General features: G+C 36.6%; 1 protein-coding gene across 5 annotated transcripts in view; it reads right to left on the bottom strand.

The window, feature by feature from the left end:
• Positions 1-13,602, bottom strand: part of LOC150082988 (uncharacterized) — a 1,785,507-nt gene that overhangs the window by 1,668,382 nt on the left and 103,523 nt on the right. The window lies entirely within an intron of this gene.

The raw sequence follows: 13,602 nt of genomic DNA, 5'->3' as shown, positions 1-13,602 counted from the left end.
ATCCCATCAGCATTGAGCTTGCTCAAATCATTCAAGGCCTTATAAATTTCAATCAGATCACCTTACCAAGAGGAGCTTAAGTTCTGCAAATTGCAGTGGCTGGAGACTAGACACCTGCGCGGTGATCTGATTGAGGTGTATAAGGCCTTGAATGGGTTGAGCACGCTGAATTCTGATGGAATCCGTCCACTTGTTCAGATTACGAACCTAAGGGGACATAAATTCAAATTAAGAAAAGACAGATGTAGAATAGATGTGTGGAAATTTGCCTTTAGCCAGTGGGTGGTTAATTTCTGGAACAAACTTCCATCTGTCGTTGTGGAAGTTGACAGGTTAAATAAATTTAAGGAGGAACTGGACAGGCATTTGGAGGGAATGGTGTGATTTTTTTTTGGCTGATGCTGCATAAGCTCATACACTTGCTTTCTTGCATCACATGCCACTACTACTACTACTACTACCACCTTGCAGGTGTCTAGTCTCCAGATACTTAAGTTGCTCTTACCAAGAAAGGCTTAAGTTCTGCAATTTCCAGAATTTAAGCCTCTCTTGGTAACAGTAACCCTCAGTTACTATCGAGACAATGTTAGGTGGATCGGAAAACTGCTATCTTGGGGGGGGATACACAGACTAAAAGGTTAACAGTGGCCGCAGGCAGAGGCAAAAGTGATTCTTGCACTGCTTCTATTAGAGTGATCAGCAGCCTTTAAAACAAGGTAATAGAGATTTCCAGGACTGCTAGGAGTCACAGTAGAACAAGTAAATACATGGGTTATGTTAGGGTAACTAAGAGTAGTAAAAGGTGCATGTGCACAAATGCCAGGAGTATAGTTAATAAATTTGATAAGCTTGAAGTGCCAAAGACATCAAAGGCAGATATTGTTGGGATATCAGAGACATGGTGTCACATAGGTATAAGTAGTACAGAATTAGAATTTGGAGAGTACAATGTGTACAGGTAGGATAGACAGAACAGGAAGGGAGGAGGGGTTATGGTGTTAGTTAAGAAACACATTGTTGGTGGACAATGTAATGCTGAGTTTGTTTGGTGTGACATAAGCAATGGGAAAGGAAAAATGAAAGTAGGTGTGTGTTATAGGCCTAATGAATCTGATGAGTATAATGAGCAATTGTGCAAAGAAATAGAGTGGACCAGTAAATCAGAATGTCTTATAATGGGGAATTTCAACTTTCCAGATTTTGACCGGAACTTGTGGGTTGGTCAGTCACACACTAGCAAGACTTGCGGATTTATTGGATGACTGTTTTCTACAGCAGGGGTGGCCAACAAGTCGATCGCGATTGACTTTAATTTCGGTCGATCAGGAAGAATTTTAAATATACAGTATATTAAAAAGTAGATTAGTCAAAATCTAAATGTTATTATTATGGGCACCACTGCATACGCTTATTACAAATCCGTTGAACAACGTGACCACTCTTGTCGATGCGCAGCCAAAATTGACCCAAAGGGATGATGAATTCCGATTTTTTGAGTTACCACTGTATCATCCACCAACAAGTGTTAACCAGCAAAAGATTAAATACTAAAAGTGGTATAGACATAGCTTTCAAAATCGTGAATTCCGACAGAGGACAATTTAATCACAGGAGACTTTTCAAAATGCAACTCGATGAAAATGAACCAGATCTGATATTGCACACAGATGTGAGCTGGTTGAGTCGGAGTAAGTTTCTAGAGAGATTTCAAAATTTGCTGAATGAAAAGTATTTGTTGATCAAAGGGGAGATGATTATCAGCAGCCACAAGATACAGAGTGGTTGTAGTAGTAGTGGCATGTGATGCAAGAAAGCAAGTGTATGAGCTTATGCAGCATCAGCCAAAAAAAAAAAAAAAAAAAAAAAAAATCACAACATTCCCTCCAAATGCCTGTCCAGTTCCTCCTCAAATTTATTCAACCTATCAACTTCCACAATGACAGATGGAAGTTTGTTCCAGCAATTAACCACCCGCTGGCTAAAGGCAAATTTCTGCACATCTGTCTATTCTACATCTGTCTTTTCTTAATTTGAATTTATGGCCCCTTAGGTTCGTAATCTGACCAAGTGGAAGGATTCCATCAGAATTCAGCGTATTCAACCCATTCAAGGCCTTATACACCTCAATCAGATCACCGCGCAGGTGCCTAGTCTCCAGTCACTGCAATTTGCAGAACTTAAGCCTCTCTTGGTAAGAGGATCCCTTCATTCCCCTCACCAATCTTGTTGCCCTTCTCTGTACACGCTCAAGCAAATCGACATCCTTCCTAAAATGAGGCCTCCAGACCTGTACACAGTACTCAAGGCGTGGCCTGACCATTGCCTTAAACAGAGGGACAATCACCTCCTTTTCCCTGCTAGCAAAATTCCTATATATCATTGACAAAACCCCATGACCTGCTCTGGCAGCCTGTCTGCATTGCTCAGAAAACTTCATATCTGACTGCACAATTACTCCCAGGTCTTTTTTATTTTCTACCACCTTAAGTGTAGTACCACACGGTTGGTACTTTTCTCTTGGGTTACTTCTACCCATATGCAGTACTTTGCATTTATCAAGGTTAATCTTCAGTTGCCGCTTCTTAGCCCATCTGCCCAAATTATCTAGATCCTGTTGCAGTAGCACACTGCCATTACTGTTGTTGTTGTTGTTGTTGTTGTTGATATGGGGGTTTGATGGCACATAAGCTACTTTGGCTATAGTGCACCTTGCCATTACTGTGTGATCTAGCTTTTTTGGCAGATTTTACCAGTAAATTAAGTGATCTGAATTTGGGAAAAAAATGTGGGTGACATGATTAGTAGTTTTTCTACATATAGATAGATCTCAAAGGGAAAAAATTTGATCATTTTGCAAATATGCAAGATCATTTGCAAAAATATCCTGTTTTTGGATTTAATATCGAGAAATATGTTTCTAAAATTGAGAAAGTTGTGGATGATTTTAAAACCAGATTCAGTGATTTTAAAACAATTGAAAACATTGTTCAACATACCTCTTATCCTTTTAATGTCGACATAGATGCAAAAAAATTGCAGAAAAACGCTGAGATTTTTTACATGGAGAAAATATTAGCTGAAAATGAAATTATTAAATTGCGAAGCGATATCTTCCTAAAAGCCAGATCATCATCAAAAAATACTTTTGGAAATATGTTTGCCAAGAAAAGTACCCAAATGTAAAAAAATGCAGTGAACTTTAAAATTCCTGTTTTGGTTCCACATATCAATGTGAATCAGCCTTTTCACATTTCGAACAAACAAAGACGAAGAATCATTCCACTCTTACGGACAGAAGATTCTTTATGGTTGACCTTATCACAGTACATCCCCGATTTTGAAAGCTTGGCAGATGACATTAAGACACAAACTTCACATAAATTAAAAATTTAAATATGTATGAATTTAAAATAAGAATTCTGAATTGTATTTAATTTTAAAATTTATAAGCAACATTTTTCAATATGTGTTGATTAACGTTTTTAACCATGTGCAATTAAATTCTTGAGATGGTAGATCGCATCACAAATTAAGTTGGCCACCCCTGTTCTACAGCAACATGTTTGAGAGGCAACTAGAGGGAGTAATACTCTTGATCTGATTATCAGCAGTGATTATTCAGGCATTAAGAATTTGCAGACAAAGGAACCACTGGATGACAGTGATTACAATGTACTGATGTGGGAATTACTTAAATATGTAACTACCATCAAGGCTAAAGGGAAGGGCTTTTGCTTTCTTAAAGGTGACTACAGGGGTCTCAGATAGTTTTTAAATTCTGTACAGTGGGATAAACTGATGATGTTACCATTGAATTACAAAGGGGAAGCCTTCAGGGACTTAGTTTTTGAGGCTACTAGGCTTTTCATTCCAACTAACAAATACTGTTCAAAGTTTAGGCCTAAATGGATGTCAGATGAATTAATCAAGCTAGTGGCAGAGAAGAAAAATGTGTGGGATGCATATAAAGTATCAGGTGACACTGAAGCCTATGGCAGATATAAGCTAGTCTGTAATCAAGTCACAAAGGAGGTTAGGCAGGCAAAGGCAGATTACGAGAAATCTTTGGCAAAGGATGCAAAGAAAAACAGCAAAGAGTTCTTTACTTATGTAAACTCTAGAAGGAAAGGGATGAATCAGATTGGACCACTTAACATAGATGGGTTGACTATTGATGATCATGCTCATATAGCCGATAAACTGAATGAGTATTTTGCATCTACATTCACACACGAGGAGTTATTCAATTAGGAGAGTGCCAGAAGTTAATCAAACTCCAACAGGGAACTAAGTGATTTTGTAATAACTGAGAGCAAAGTGGAGGAAAAATTGTCGAAGTTAAACATAAAAAAGGCACCCGCGGTGGATGGGATCTATCCAGTTATATTAAAGGAAGTAAGCAAACCCTTAGCAATAATTATGAGGGCTTCGTTGGACTCAGGAGAGATCCCCATGGACTGGAGGTGTGCAAATGTATCACCAATTCACAAAGGAGGTTCCAAAAGTGATGCAAGTAACTATAGACCTGTTAGTTTAACTTGTGTTCCAGGGAAAATAATGGAATTACTGGTTAAAGAAGCATTGCAGGATCATCTAGACAAGACTGCAGTAATAGTTAAGACACAGCATGGGTTTGTTAAAGGGAGGTCTTTGACCAATTTAATTGGATACTATGATGTGGTCACAAAGGAAATGAATGCCAAAAATAAGTTTGATATAATGCACTTGGATTTCAGGAAATCTTTTGATTCTGTTGCACTTGGAAGACTGCTGTACAAATTGGAGAGGTATGGCATTAAGGGTAAGTTGCTACAATGGATAAAGGGATGGTTGAGTGGGAGACAACAGAGCGTGGTAATAAATTGACACTGCTCTTCATGGACAAATGTTACTAGTGGAATTCCCCATGGTTTGGTGTTGGGCCCGTTGTTGTTTTGTATATTTATCAATAATATTGATGAAGGTATATCAGGTTTAATATCCAAGTTCGCATATGATACAATGGTTGGCAGGGTTGTTAATGACAGTAAAGACAGTATGCTACTCCAACTGGATCTAGATAAGTTGGGCAAATAGGCTGAGAAGAGGCAACTGAAGTTGAACTTTGACAAATGCAAAGTACTGCATATGAGTAGCAATAACCGAAGAGAAACATACCAACCGTTACCAACCGTGTGGTACTACACTCAGGGAAGTGGAAAGTGAGAAAGATCTGGGGTAACTGTGCAGTCAAATGTGAGGTTTGCTGAGCAGTGCAGACGAGCTGCCAGGAGAGGTCATAGAGTCTTGTCAATGATATATAAGAATTTTGCTAGCAGGGACATGGAGGTGATTATCCTGTTATACAAGGCAATGGTCAGGCCTCACCTAGAGTACTATGTACAGGTCTGGAGGCCTCATATTAGGAAGGATGTAGAGTTGCTAGAAAGAGTACAAAGAAGGGCAACAAGATTGGAGAGGGGAACAAAGGGTGTGCTCTTACAAAGAAAGGCTTAAGTTCTGAAAATTGCAGTGACTGGAGAGTAGGCACCTGCGAGGTGATCTGATTGAGGTGTATAAGGCCTTGAATGGGTTGAGCAAGCTGAATGCTGATGGGATTCTTCCTCTAGCTCACATTAAGAATCTGAGGGGGCACAGATAGCTTCCTCTAGCTCACATTAAGAATCTGAGGGGGCACAGTTCAAACTGAGGAAAGACAGTTGTAGAATAGATGTGTAGAAATTTGTCTTTAGCCAGCAGGTAGTTGATTGGTGGAACAGACTTCCATCTTTTGTTGTGGAAGTTGATAGCCTAAGTAAATTTAAAGCTGAGCTGGACAGGCATTTGGAACGAATGGAGCGGTGAAATGGGAGGGGTTTTTTTTTTGTTTGTTTGATGCTGCATAAGCTTCCTTTCTTGCATCGTATGCCTCTACCAATGCTAATTACATCAAATTAGCATTAGTATAGGTAATTATTGATTAATTTGATGGCATTAATTAATGCCACCAAAGTAATGAATAATTTGATGGCATTAATCGGATCTGATATACTTTTTCCACTCTTACTTTCTTTCCATTATTTCATTATAGATTATATATACACACAATCTGTCTCAGACATATGTAAGAGATACGTTCCAGGACTTCTTATGTAAGTCGATTTTTACGTAACTTCGGAAAGACTAATAAAATACAGTATTGCTACTATACCTCTGATATATGCCAAAATTACAAAAACCACATGATATCCTGAGAACAATAAAGAAAAATAGTTATATGCTATAACATTTAAAAACTTTATCTAGGGACAGCAGTGAAGTAGCCAGAGTGGCACATAAGAAAAGAAAACTTAAAAGGAAGAAAAAATACATGTTATTGTACTATAAAAACTGTTATGTATTTCATACTCCATGTAGGCTTTATAAGGGCTACTAAGGGAATCAAAACCGAAGTGTACATATTTAAGAAAATTGGTCTAAACTACACAATGAATAAAAATCTATACACTTCAGGTGATGAACTGAAGGTAACTTAAAATGAACCTGAAGCATTAATAAGATACATTAATCACAAAGTGTTATGGGCAGAGTAGAGATCAGAGAGGTAGTATGTGATATGAACTCTTCAATTTTCATTTGTTTTGTATGCTTTTCTTTTTCCCTCTTCATAAATTTTGCAATAAGCCAATAAGCAATCCTGAACTTTTCTTTCTATTTTCAAGAAATGTTCGGTGTTTTCATCCATTCTATAAAACACAGAGAGACCTTCCTGAATTTTATGAAAAGCTTCTGCCATTTCTTTGATTTGAACTGCTTCTTGGGTTGCTCCGATTCCTCAACAGATTCAGCTCTCCCTTGCTCCTCAACTCTTTGCATCTTCAACTGGCCTAGGTCTTTTGTTGTTAAATCTTTACCTCATTCATCCACAAGCTCATCTACACCTTCATCCTCCAGGACCAGCTGCAACTCCTGGGCTAAGTTTACAATTTCTTTTGGTAACAGATAACATCAGCTCATCTTTGTTGAAGTCTTCGTTGTTAAGCTCGGAATGTTTTAGAAGTTTTTCCCAAACTCCATTCATAAAACTTGATGTCACATCATTCCAGGCTCTTGAAATGATGCGTATTTCATCAAGGATGTTAAATATCTTTCAAAATTGCCACAGATGCATCTTTCCTTTGTGTTACATTTACAATCTCAGAAAACGTTGTCCATATGTAATAAGCTTTGAATGCCCAGATAACTCCCTGATCCATTGGCTGAATAAAAGCTGTTGTATTTGGAGGGAAGTATACCTCCTTGGGGCCTCCATAGCCAAGTGGTCAGGAGCAGGAATGCAGTAACACGTGCTCTTTGATTAGGCCGAGGTTCAAGCCCCTGACTGTTTAATATGGTTGATCTGCCAACCTGCACTGGACCAGCGTGGCAGATTATAATCCATTTTTCTCAACATGAATTGTAGAGGAGGATTGCAACCTGCAGTGGGTTGATAACAGCTGCAGTTTACCTTTTTTTTATATATATATATATATATATATATATATATAATATTGTAAGTAGAACGCATGAAGGAGATTTTATTGGTTAAGTCTAATGAAAATACGGTATACACTGGGAGCAATATATGGAATGAAAAAGAGGAAGAAATGGACTGGAAATTAAAATGAAGATAAGAAGTGAAAAAGCGACCAAAATGAAATAATATTGCGGTGTCCTTCACAATTTTAGTGTCATCATCAGAGGTCATCCACCAAAATTATGAAAAAGACAACAATGTTCTTGCTTCTGTTTCCGACATGATCTGTATGCTATGATGCAAGTGTGTAGTTGCCACATGCTGCGAAGGCAAATTTTGATATGAATTTTGCATTATTAAGTTTATAGGGGATGTGCCAATAAATGTGGTTATAATACGTAGTACATACAGATCATGGATGACCTTACAGAAGCAAATGAAAAGAATTGAAAAAACTGGATAAACTATAGTAAGGAATATCAATATAGGCCGGATGAAAGGGACTTACCGTTAATTTGTAAAACTGACCAAAAGAACAAGGTGGCGGGGTGCCGGTATATTCATGTGGGGGAACGCTAGCGACTCCTAGCGTTAGGTGTGGGGAAAAAAAAAAAAAAAAAAAATGTTATGTTGTCTGTATAGATAGAAATGATATGAAATAAGTTAAAATTAAATATGATTACAATATATACATTAGGCCAATTGGTAGGTACAAGTTTTCTAGACTGTAAGACACCACAGAGGCCCAGTGTATTGTATATACACTATATACATACTTGGTGTGTATGGATTTAGTTATTAATTAAATATTATGCTGTTTATTTTAATGTCCCATAGTTTTTTATGCTTTAAAATGTTAAGGGCTATACAGAAGTGGTAGTGAAGATATGCTTTAGGAAAATGATTGTTAATTAGTTTTTTGTATAGTATCTTGATGTTATCGATAATTGTTTCCTTTTTGCTGCAAATGGTGGCTATCCTGATGCTTTGCGTTAGTATAACGTTGGCATGTACTCCTCTAGAAATATTGGAGTTCCACTGTGTGAGGTTGACTATATTAAAGTTGAATGTGCCACGTTTGTTGTATAGGTTGATGGTAGCTTTGTTGTTTATTAATGTAATTTCTAGATCTAGGAAATGGGCTATAGTATCATTGTTGTTTGTTTTTTCTAGTATGAGTTCATTGGGGTATAAGTGTCCATAATCTATGATGAAATTAGGGCAGATAATAACTATGAGGTCATCTATATATATCTGTAGAAGTTAAGGTTCTGTGGAAATGAGTTTTCAGACCAATATAGATATAGATTAGCTATAATGCATGAAGCAGGACTTCCCATGGGTGTTCCGTTAGTTTGTTGATATACTGTTTTTTTGCCGTCGTATACAAAGTTATTGGATATACACAGGTTCAGTAAGTTGTTCCAGTAATTGGCATTGCAAGTTATATTCTCTCTATATTTAACATTAATATCTTTGAGTACTGTTTTTAGTTTGGTTTGGTTAATGCTTGTAAATAAGCTGTGGAAGTCAAAGGTTTGTATATTGGTAACATTATTATTCTGTAAGAAATTTAATACTGGTAGGTTGTTGCCTATGATTCTGCTATTTTGTATGATGTTTAACAGGGGTTGCAGTAGCTGTTCAAGTGTTTTTCCCGGTTTGAGTACATAACTATTCTTGCAGGACGTTATAAATCTGAATCCTATGGGTTTTTTGTGGAATTTTTTGTGAAACTTTGTAATAATATTACAAAGAAACTCATAGCTTTCAACAAAAAATTAAAACTGAATATTAACAATTATAACTTACCATATATATATATATTTCATTCCAAAATTCCACAAAAAACCAATAGGATTCAGATTTATAATGTCCTGCAAGAATAGTTATGTACACAAACCGGGCAAAACACTTGAACAGCTACTGCAACCGCTGTTAAACATCATAAAAAATAGCAGAATCATAGGCAACAACCTACCAGTATTAAATTTCTTACAGAATAATAATGTTACCAATATACAAACCTTTGACTTCCACAGCTTATTTACAAGCATTAACCAAACCAAACTAAAAACAGTACTCAAAGATATTAATGTTAAATATAGAGAGAATATAACCTGCAATACCAATTACTGGAACAACCTACTGAACCTGTGTATATCCAATAACTTTGTATACGACGGCAAAAACAGTATATCAACAAACTAATGGAACACCCATGGGAAGTCCTGCTTCATGCATTATAGCTAATCTATATTGGTCTGAAAACTCATTTCCACAGAACCTTAACTTCTACAGATATATTAGATGACCTCATAGTTATTAACTATGAGGTCATCTAATAATTTCATCCCTAATTTCATCATAGATTATGGACACTTATACCCCAATGAACTCATACTAGAAAAAACAAACAACAATGATACTACAGCCCATTTCCTAGATCTAGAAATTACATTAATAAACAACAAAGCTACCATCAACCTATACAACAAACGTGATGCATTCAACTTTAATATAGTCAACCTCACACAATGGAACTCCAATATTTCTAGAGGAGTACATGCCAACGTTATACTAACGCAAAGCATCAGAATAGCCACCATTTGCAGCAATAAGGAAACAACTATCGATAACATCAAGATACTACAAAAAACTAATTAACAACCATTTTCCTAAAGCATATCTTCGCTACCACTTCTGTAAAGCCCTTAACATCTTAAAGCATAAAAATCTATGGGACATTAAAATAAACAGCATAATCTTTAATTAATAACTAAACCCATACACACCAAGTATGTATATAGTGTATATACAATATACTGTGCCTCTGTGGTGTCTTACAGTCTACAAAACTTGTACCCACCAATTGGCCTAATGTATATATTGTAATCATATTTAATTTTAACTTATTTCATATCATTTCTATCTATACAGACACCATAACATTTTTTTTTTTTTTTGTTACACCTAATGCTAGGAGTCGCTAGCATTAGGTGTAAGAAAAGCTTGCATTAGGTGTCGCTAGCGTTCCCCACATAAATATACCGGCACCCCGCCATCTTGTTCTTTTGGTCAGTTTTACAAAGTAATGGTAAGTCCCTTTCTTCTGGCCTATATTGATATTCCTTACTATAGTTTATCCAGTTTTTTCAATTCTTTTCACTTGCTTCTGTAAGGTCATCCATGATATGTATGCACTACATATTATAACCACTTTTATTGGCACATCCCCTATAAACTTAAGAATGCAAAAAAGTGCATCCGTAGCCAGGTGGGAAGGAGCAGCAGTGCGTAGCACACGCTTCTTGAATAGACTGGGGTTCGAGCCTGTCACGACCAAATACGGAGGATGCGGAAAGGTCAGGGAATGACCACCGCATATCCCGGAGCAATATGGCCTTAGTTGCTATGCTCCTAAAAACCAAATAACAACAACAACAATAATGCAAAATTCATATCAAAATTTGCCTTCGCAGCAAGTGGCAACCACACACGTGCACCATAGCATACAGATCATGTCGGAAACAGAAGCAAGAACATTGCTGTCTTTTTCATAATTCTGGTGGATGACCTCTGATGATGACACTAAAATTTTGAAGGACACCGCAATGTTATTTCATTTTGGTTGCTTTTTCACTTCTTATCTTTATTTTAATTTCCAGTCCATTTCTTCCTCTTTTTCATTCCATATATCGCTCCCAGTGTATACCGTGTTTTCATTAGACTTAAACCAATAAAATCTCCTTCACACATTCTACTTACAATATTATATATATATATACATATTATGGCTGTAGGGTACGTTTTGCTAATGCAGTGTCCCTGATCCATAAGCTATATTACTATTATTATCTTTTTCGTACAGCACTTTCTCCCTCCCCCCTATATTAATTAGTTTCTTAATACCATTATTCGTTACTATATATATATATATATATATACATACACCTCCTTGATGTTGTCGTGCAGATCATCTAGATATTTAGAATGACTGGGAGCATTGTCAAGGAGCATTAATATCTTAAAAGGCACTGATATCTGCAAGCAATATTTTTCAATTTCAGGAACAAACACATTTATAAACCATTCTTCAAACATGTTTATTGTCACCCAGGCCTTTGAGTTAGCCCTGAAGTGTACAGGAAGCAATTTCTTGTCAATGCCCTTAAAAGCCTGTGGGTTTTCTGAGTGATAAACCACTAAAGGTTTACGTTTATAACCCACAATGATACCTTCCACAAGAGTGTTACCCTTTCTTTGGCAGCTTTAAACCCAAACGCCACTTATGACAATGCTATGATATCCACTTCTGTTACAGAACCTATCCACATCCACACAATAAGTGTGGATGGAAGACTGCCTCACTTATTAGTCCCGTTCTAGCCTTGGTTATTATAGTTGACTTCATTGGTACCGATCCCTTCACCACTCTACATATCCTGTCTTTGTCCTTTATTATTGTGTTCACTGTTGACACTGACAAATCTAAATTCTGCACAATACTTGTTAAATGTTTGACCATTTTCATACATCCTTATTTTAATTTTCTGATCCAAATCAATCACTTTCCTTTTCTTGGTAGATTTACTAGTACCGCTGTCATTTATTCTTATTCTCTTAGACAGCACCGTGATAACAGTCAAAATGAAATTTTCTGTAAAGATCTTAACAAGGTAAAGTTACAAGAGATGTTGTCACACCTTACAACATGAGAATGAAGCACACACTACACAATAATAGTTTGATGCAAAGTAGATGAAAATGGTAGATCAACGTGAATTTCAACTTCACCACAATAACCGACATGTAACAAATATTACATACGAAATGCAAATAAAAGCTCGCACTTTTCTCTCAAACAAAACTGAACTGACTCTACAGTTCAGAAAGAAAGGAAGGAAAAATGTAGAGACGAAGGGCTAGAGTGTAATTCTCCAAAGAAATAGTCAATGGGACATAGTCCACATGGCTTGAATGTTGTGGGGTTTCTTTGAAGTGCTTCGATGTAGTTCACCTGTCTCAAACACCTGTTGTCGAATATTTCTTCAGAATTTTTAAAGCAGTAAATGAAATGTCTAGTTATTTACCTATATTCTAGTTACGCTGCAGGTTATTATCTAACATAGTTTGCGTGGGAACGAAAATAAAAACTTATACAGTACTTATTGTTCCTTCATGAATGAAGGAACAATAAGTTTAAGTTTTTGAAATATTATACAGAAAGTATCTTTACAATTCTACAAAAAAAATTATATAAGTCTGAAGTTACGTAATTCAGAATTCGATAGCCATTTTTATTGCATGGAGTTCAGCGGTGTAAATACTGCAACTTGTGGAAAGTTTTTCAGAGATTGCACAAGTGGGAAGAACTACTGCAACGCCTACATCTGTATTAGATTTGGATTCATCAGTATATGTTTGCAGACAGTGTGTGTGTATTTGCTGATACATGAGTTGAATGTAGCTGCTGTATATTTTGATTGTCCAATGCCTGTTTTCCCCACCTTTGAAAGAATTCATCAGATAAAGGTTTGAAAGTAAACTATGGAGGCTCCATTTCTCCAGTGTCTGGGTGGATATTGTCTAGTGGGACCCTCCAATTCTGTGCAACATCCTTCAATCTGATTCCAGCAGGTATATTTTCATTTGGTTTATTTCTGTAGAAATTTTGGAAAGAGAGTAAACATGTAAGGCCAGATGGGATGTGAGGACATACTCCGAAGTTTGGCTGCATATGTAAGCAGCAGCATCTGTCTCCGAAACGATAATAGAGGTTCATGTGCATCAATATAAAGACTCTGGACTGGCGATGTTCAGAAGGCACCTAGAGCTATTCTAAGTGCATTGTGTTGAATGGTATTTAGGAACTGTAATGCTGATACACCATAGTCTAGTCTGGATCGGATTATAGTTTTATACAGGTGAAGAAAGGAGTGTCGGTCAGCTCCCCGTGACATCGCAGAAAGCACTATAAGGATATTCATTTTCTTCAAACATATATTTCGTACATGCTCTGTGTTTCAGGAAGTTTAATTTCTTATCCAATATTAAATCTAGGAATCTAATATTGTTATTGATCCAGAAAGAAAGGAAGGAAAAGA

The sequence above is a fragment of the Mastigoproctus giganteus genome, chromosome 7, assembly GCF_048544385.1.
Source record: "Mastigoproctus giganteus isolate SK-2022 chromosome 7, ASM4854438v1, whole genome shotgun sequence".
Lineage (NCBI taxonomy): Eukaryota > Metazoa > Arthropoda > Arachnida > Uropygi > Thelyphonidae > Mastigoproctus > Mastigoproctus giganteus.
Note: the sequence above shows the minus strand (reverse complement) of the source record. Positions and strands in the feature narration are given on the sequence as shown.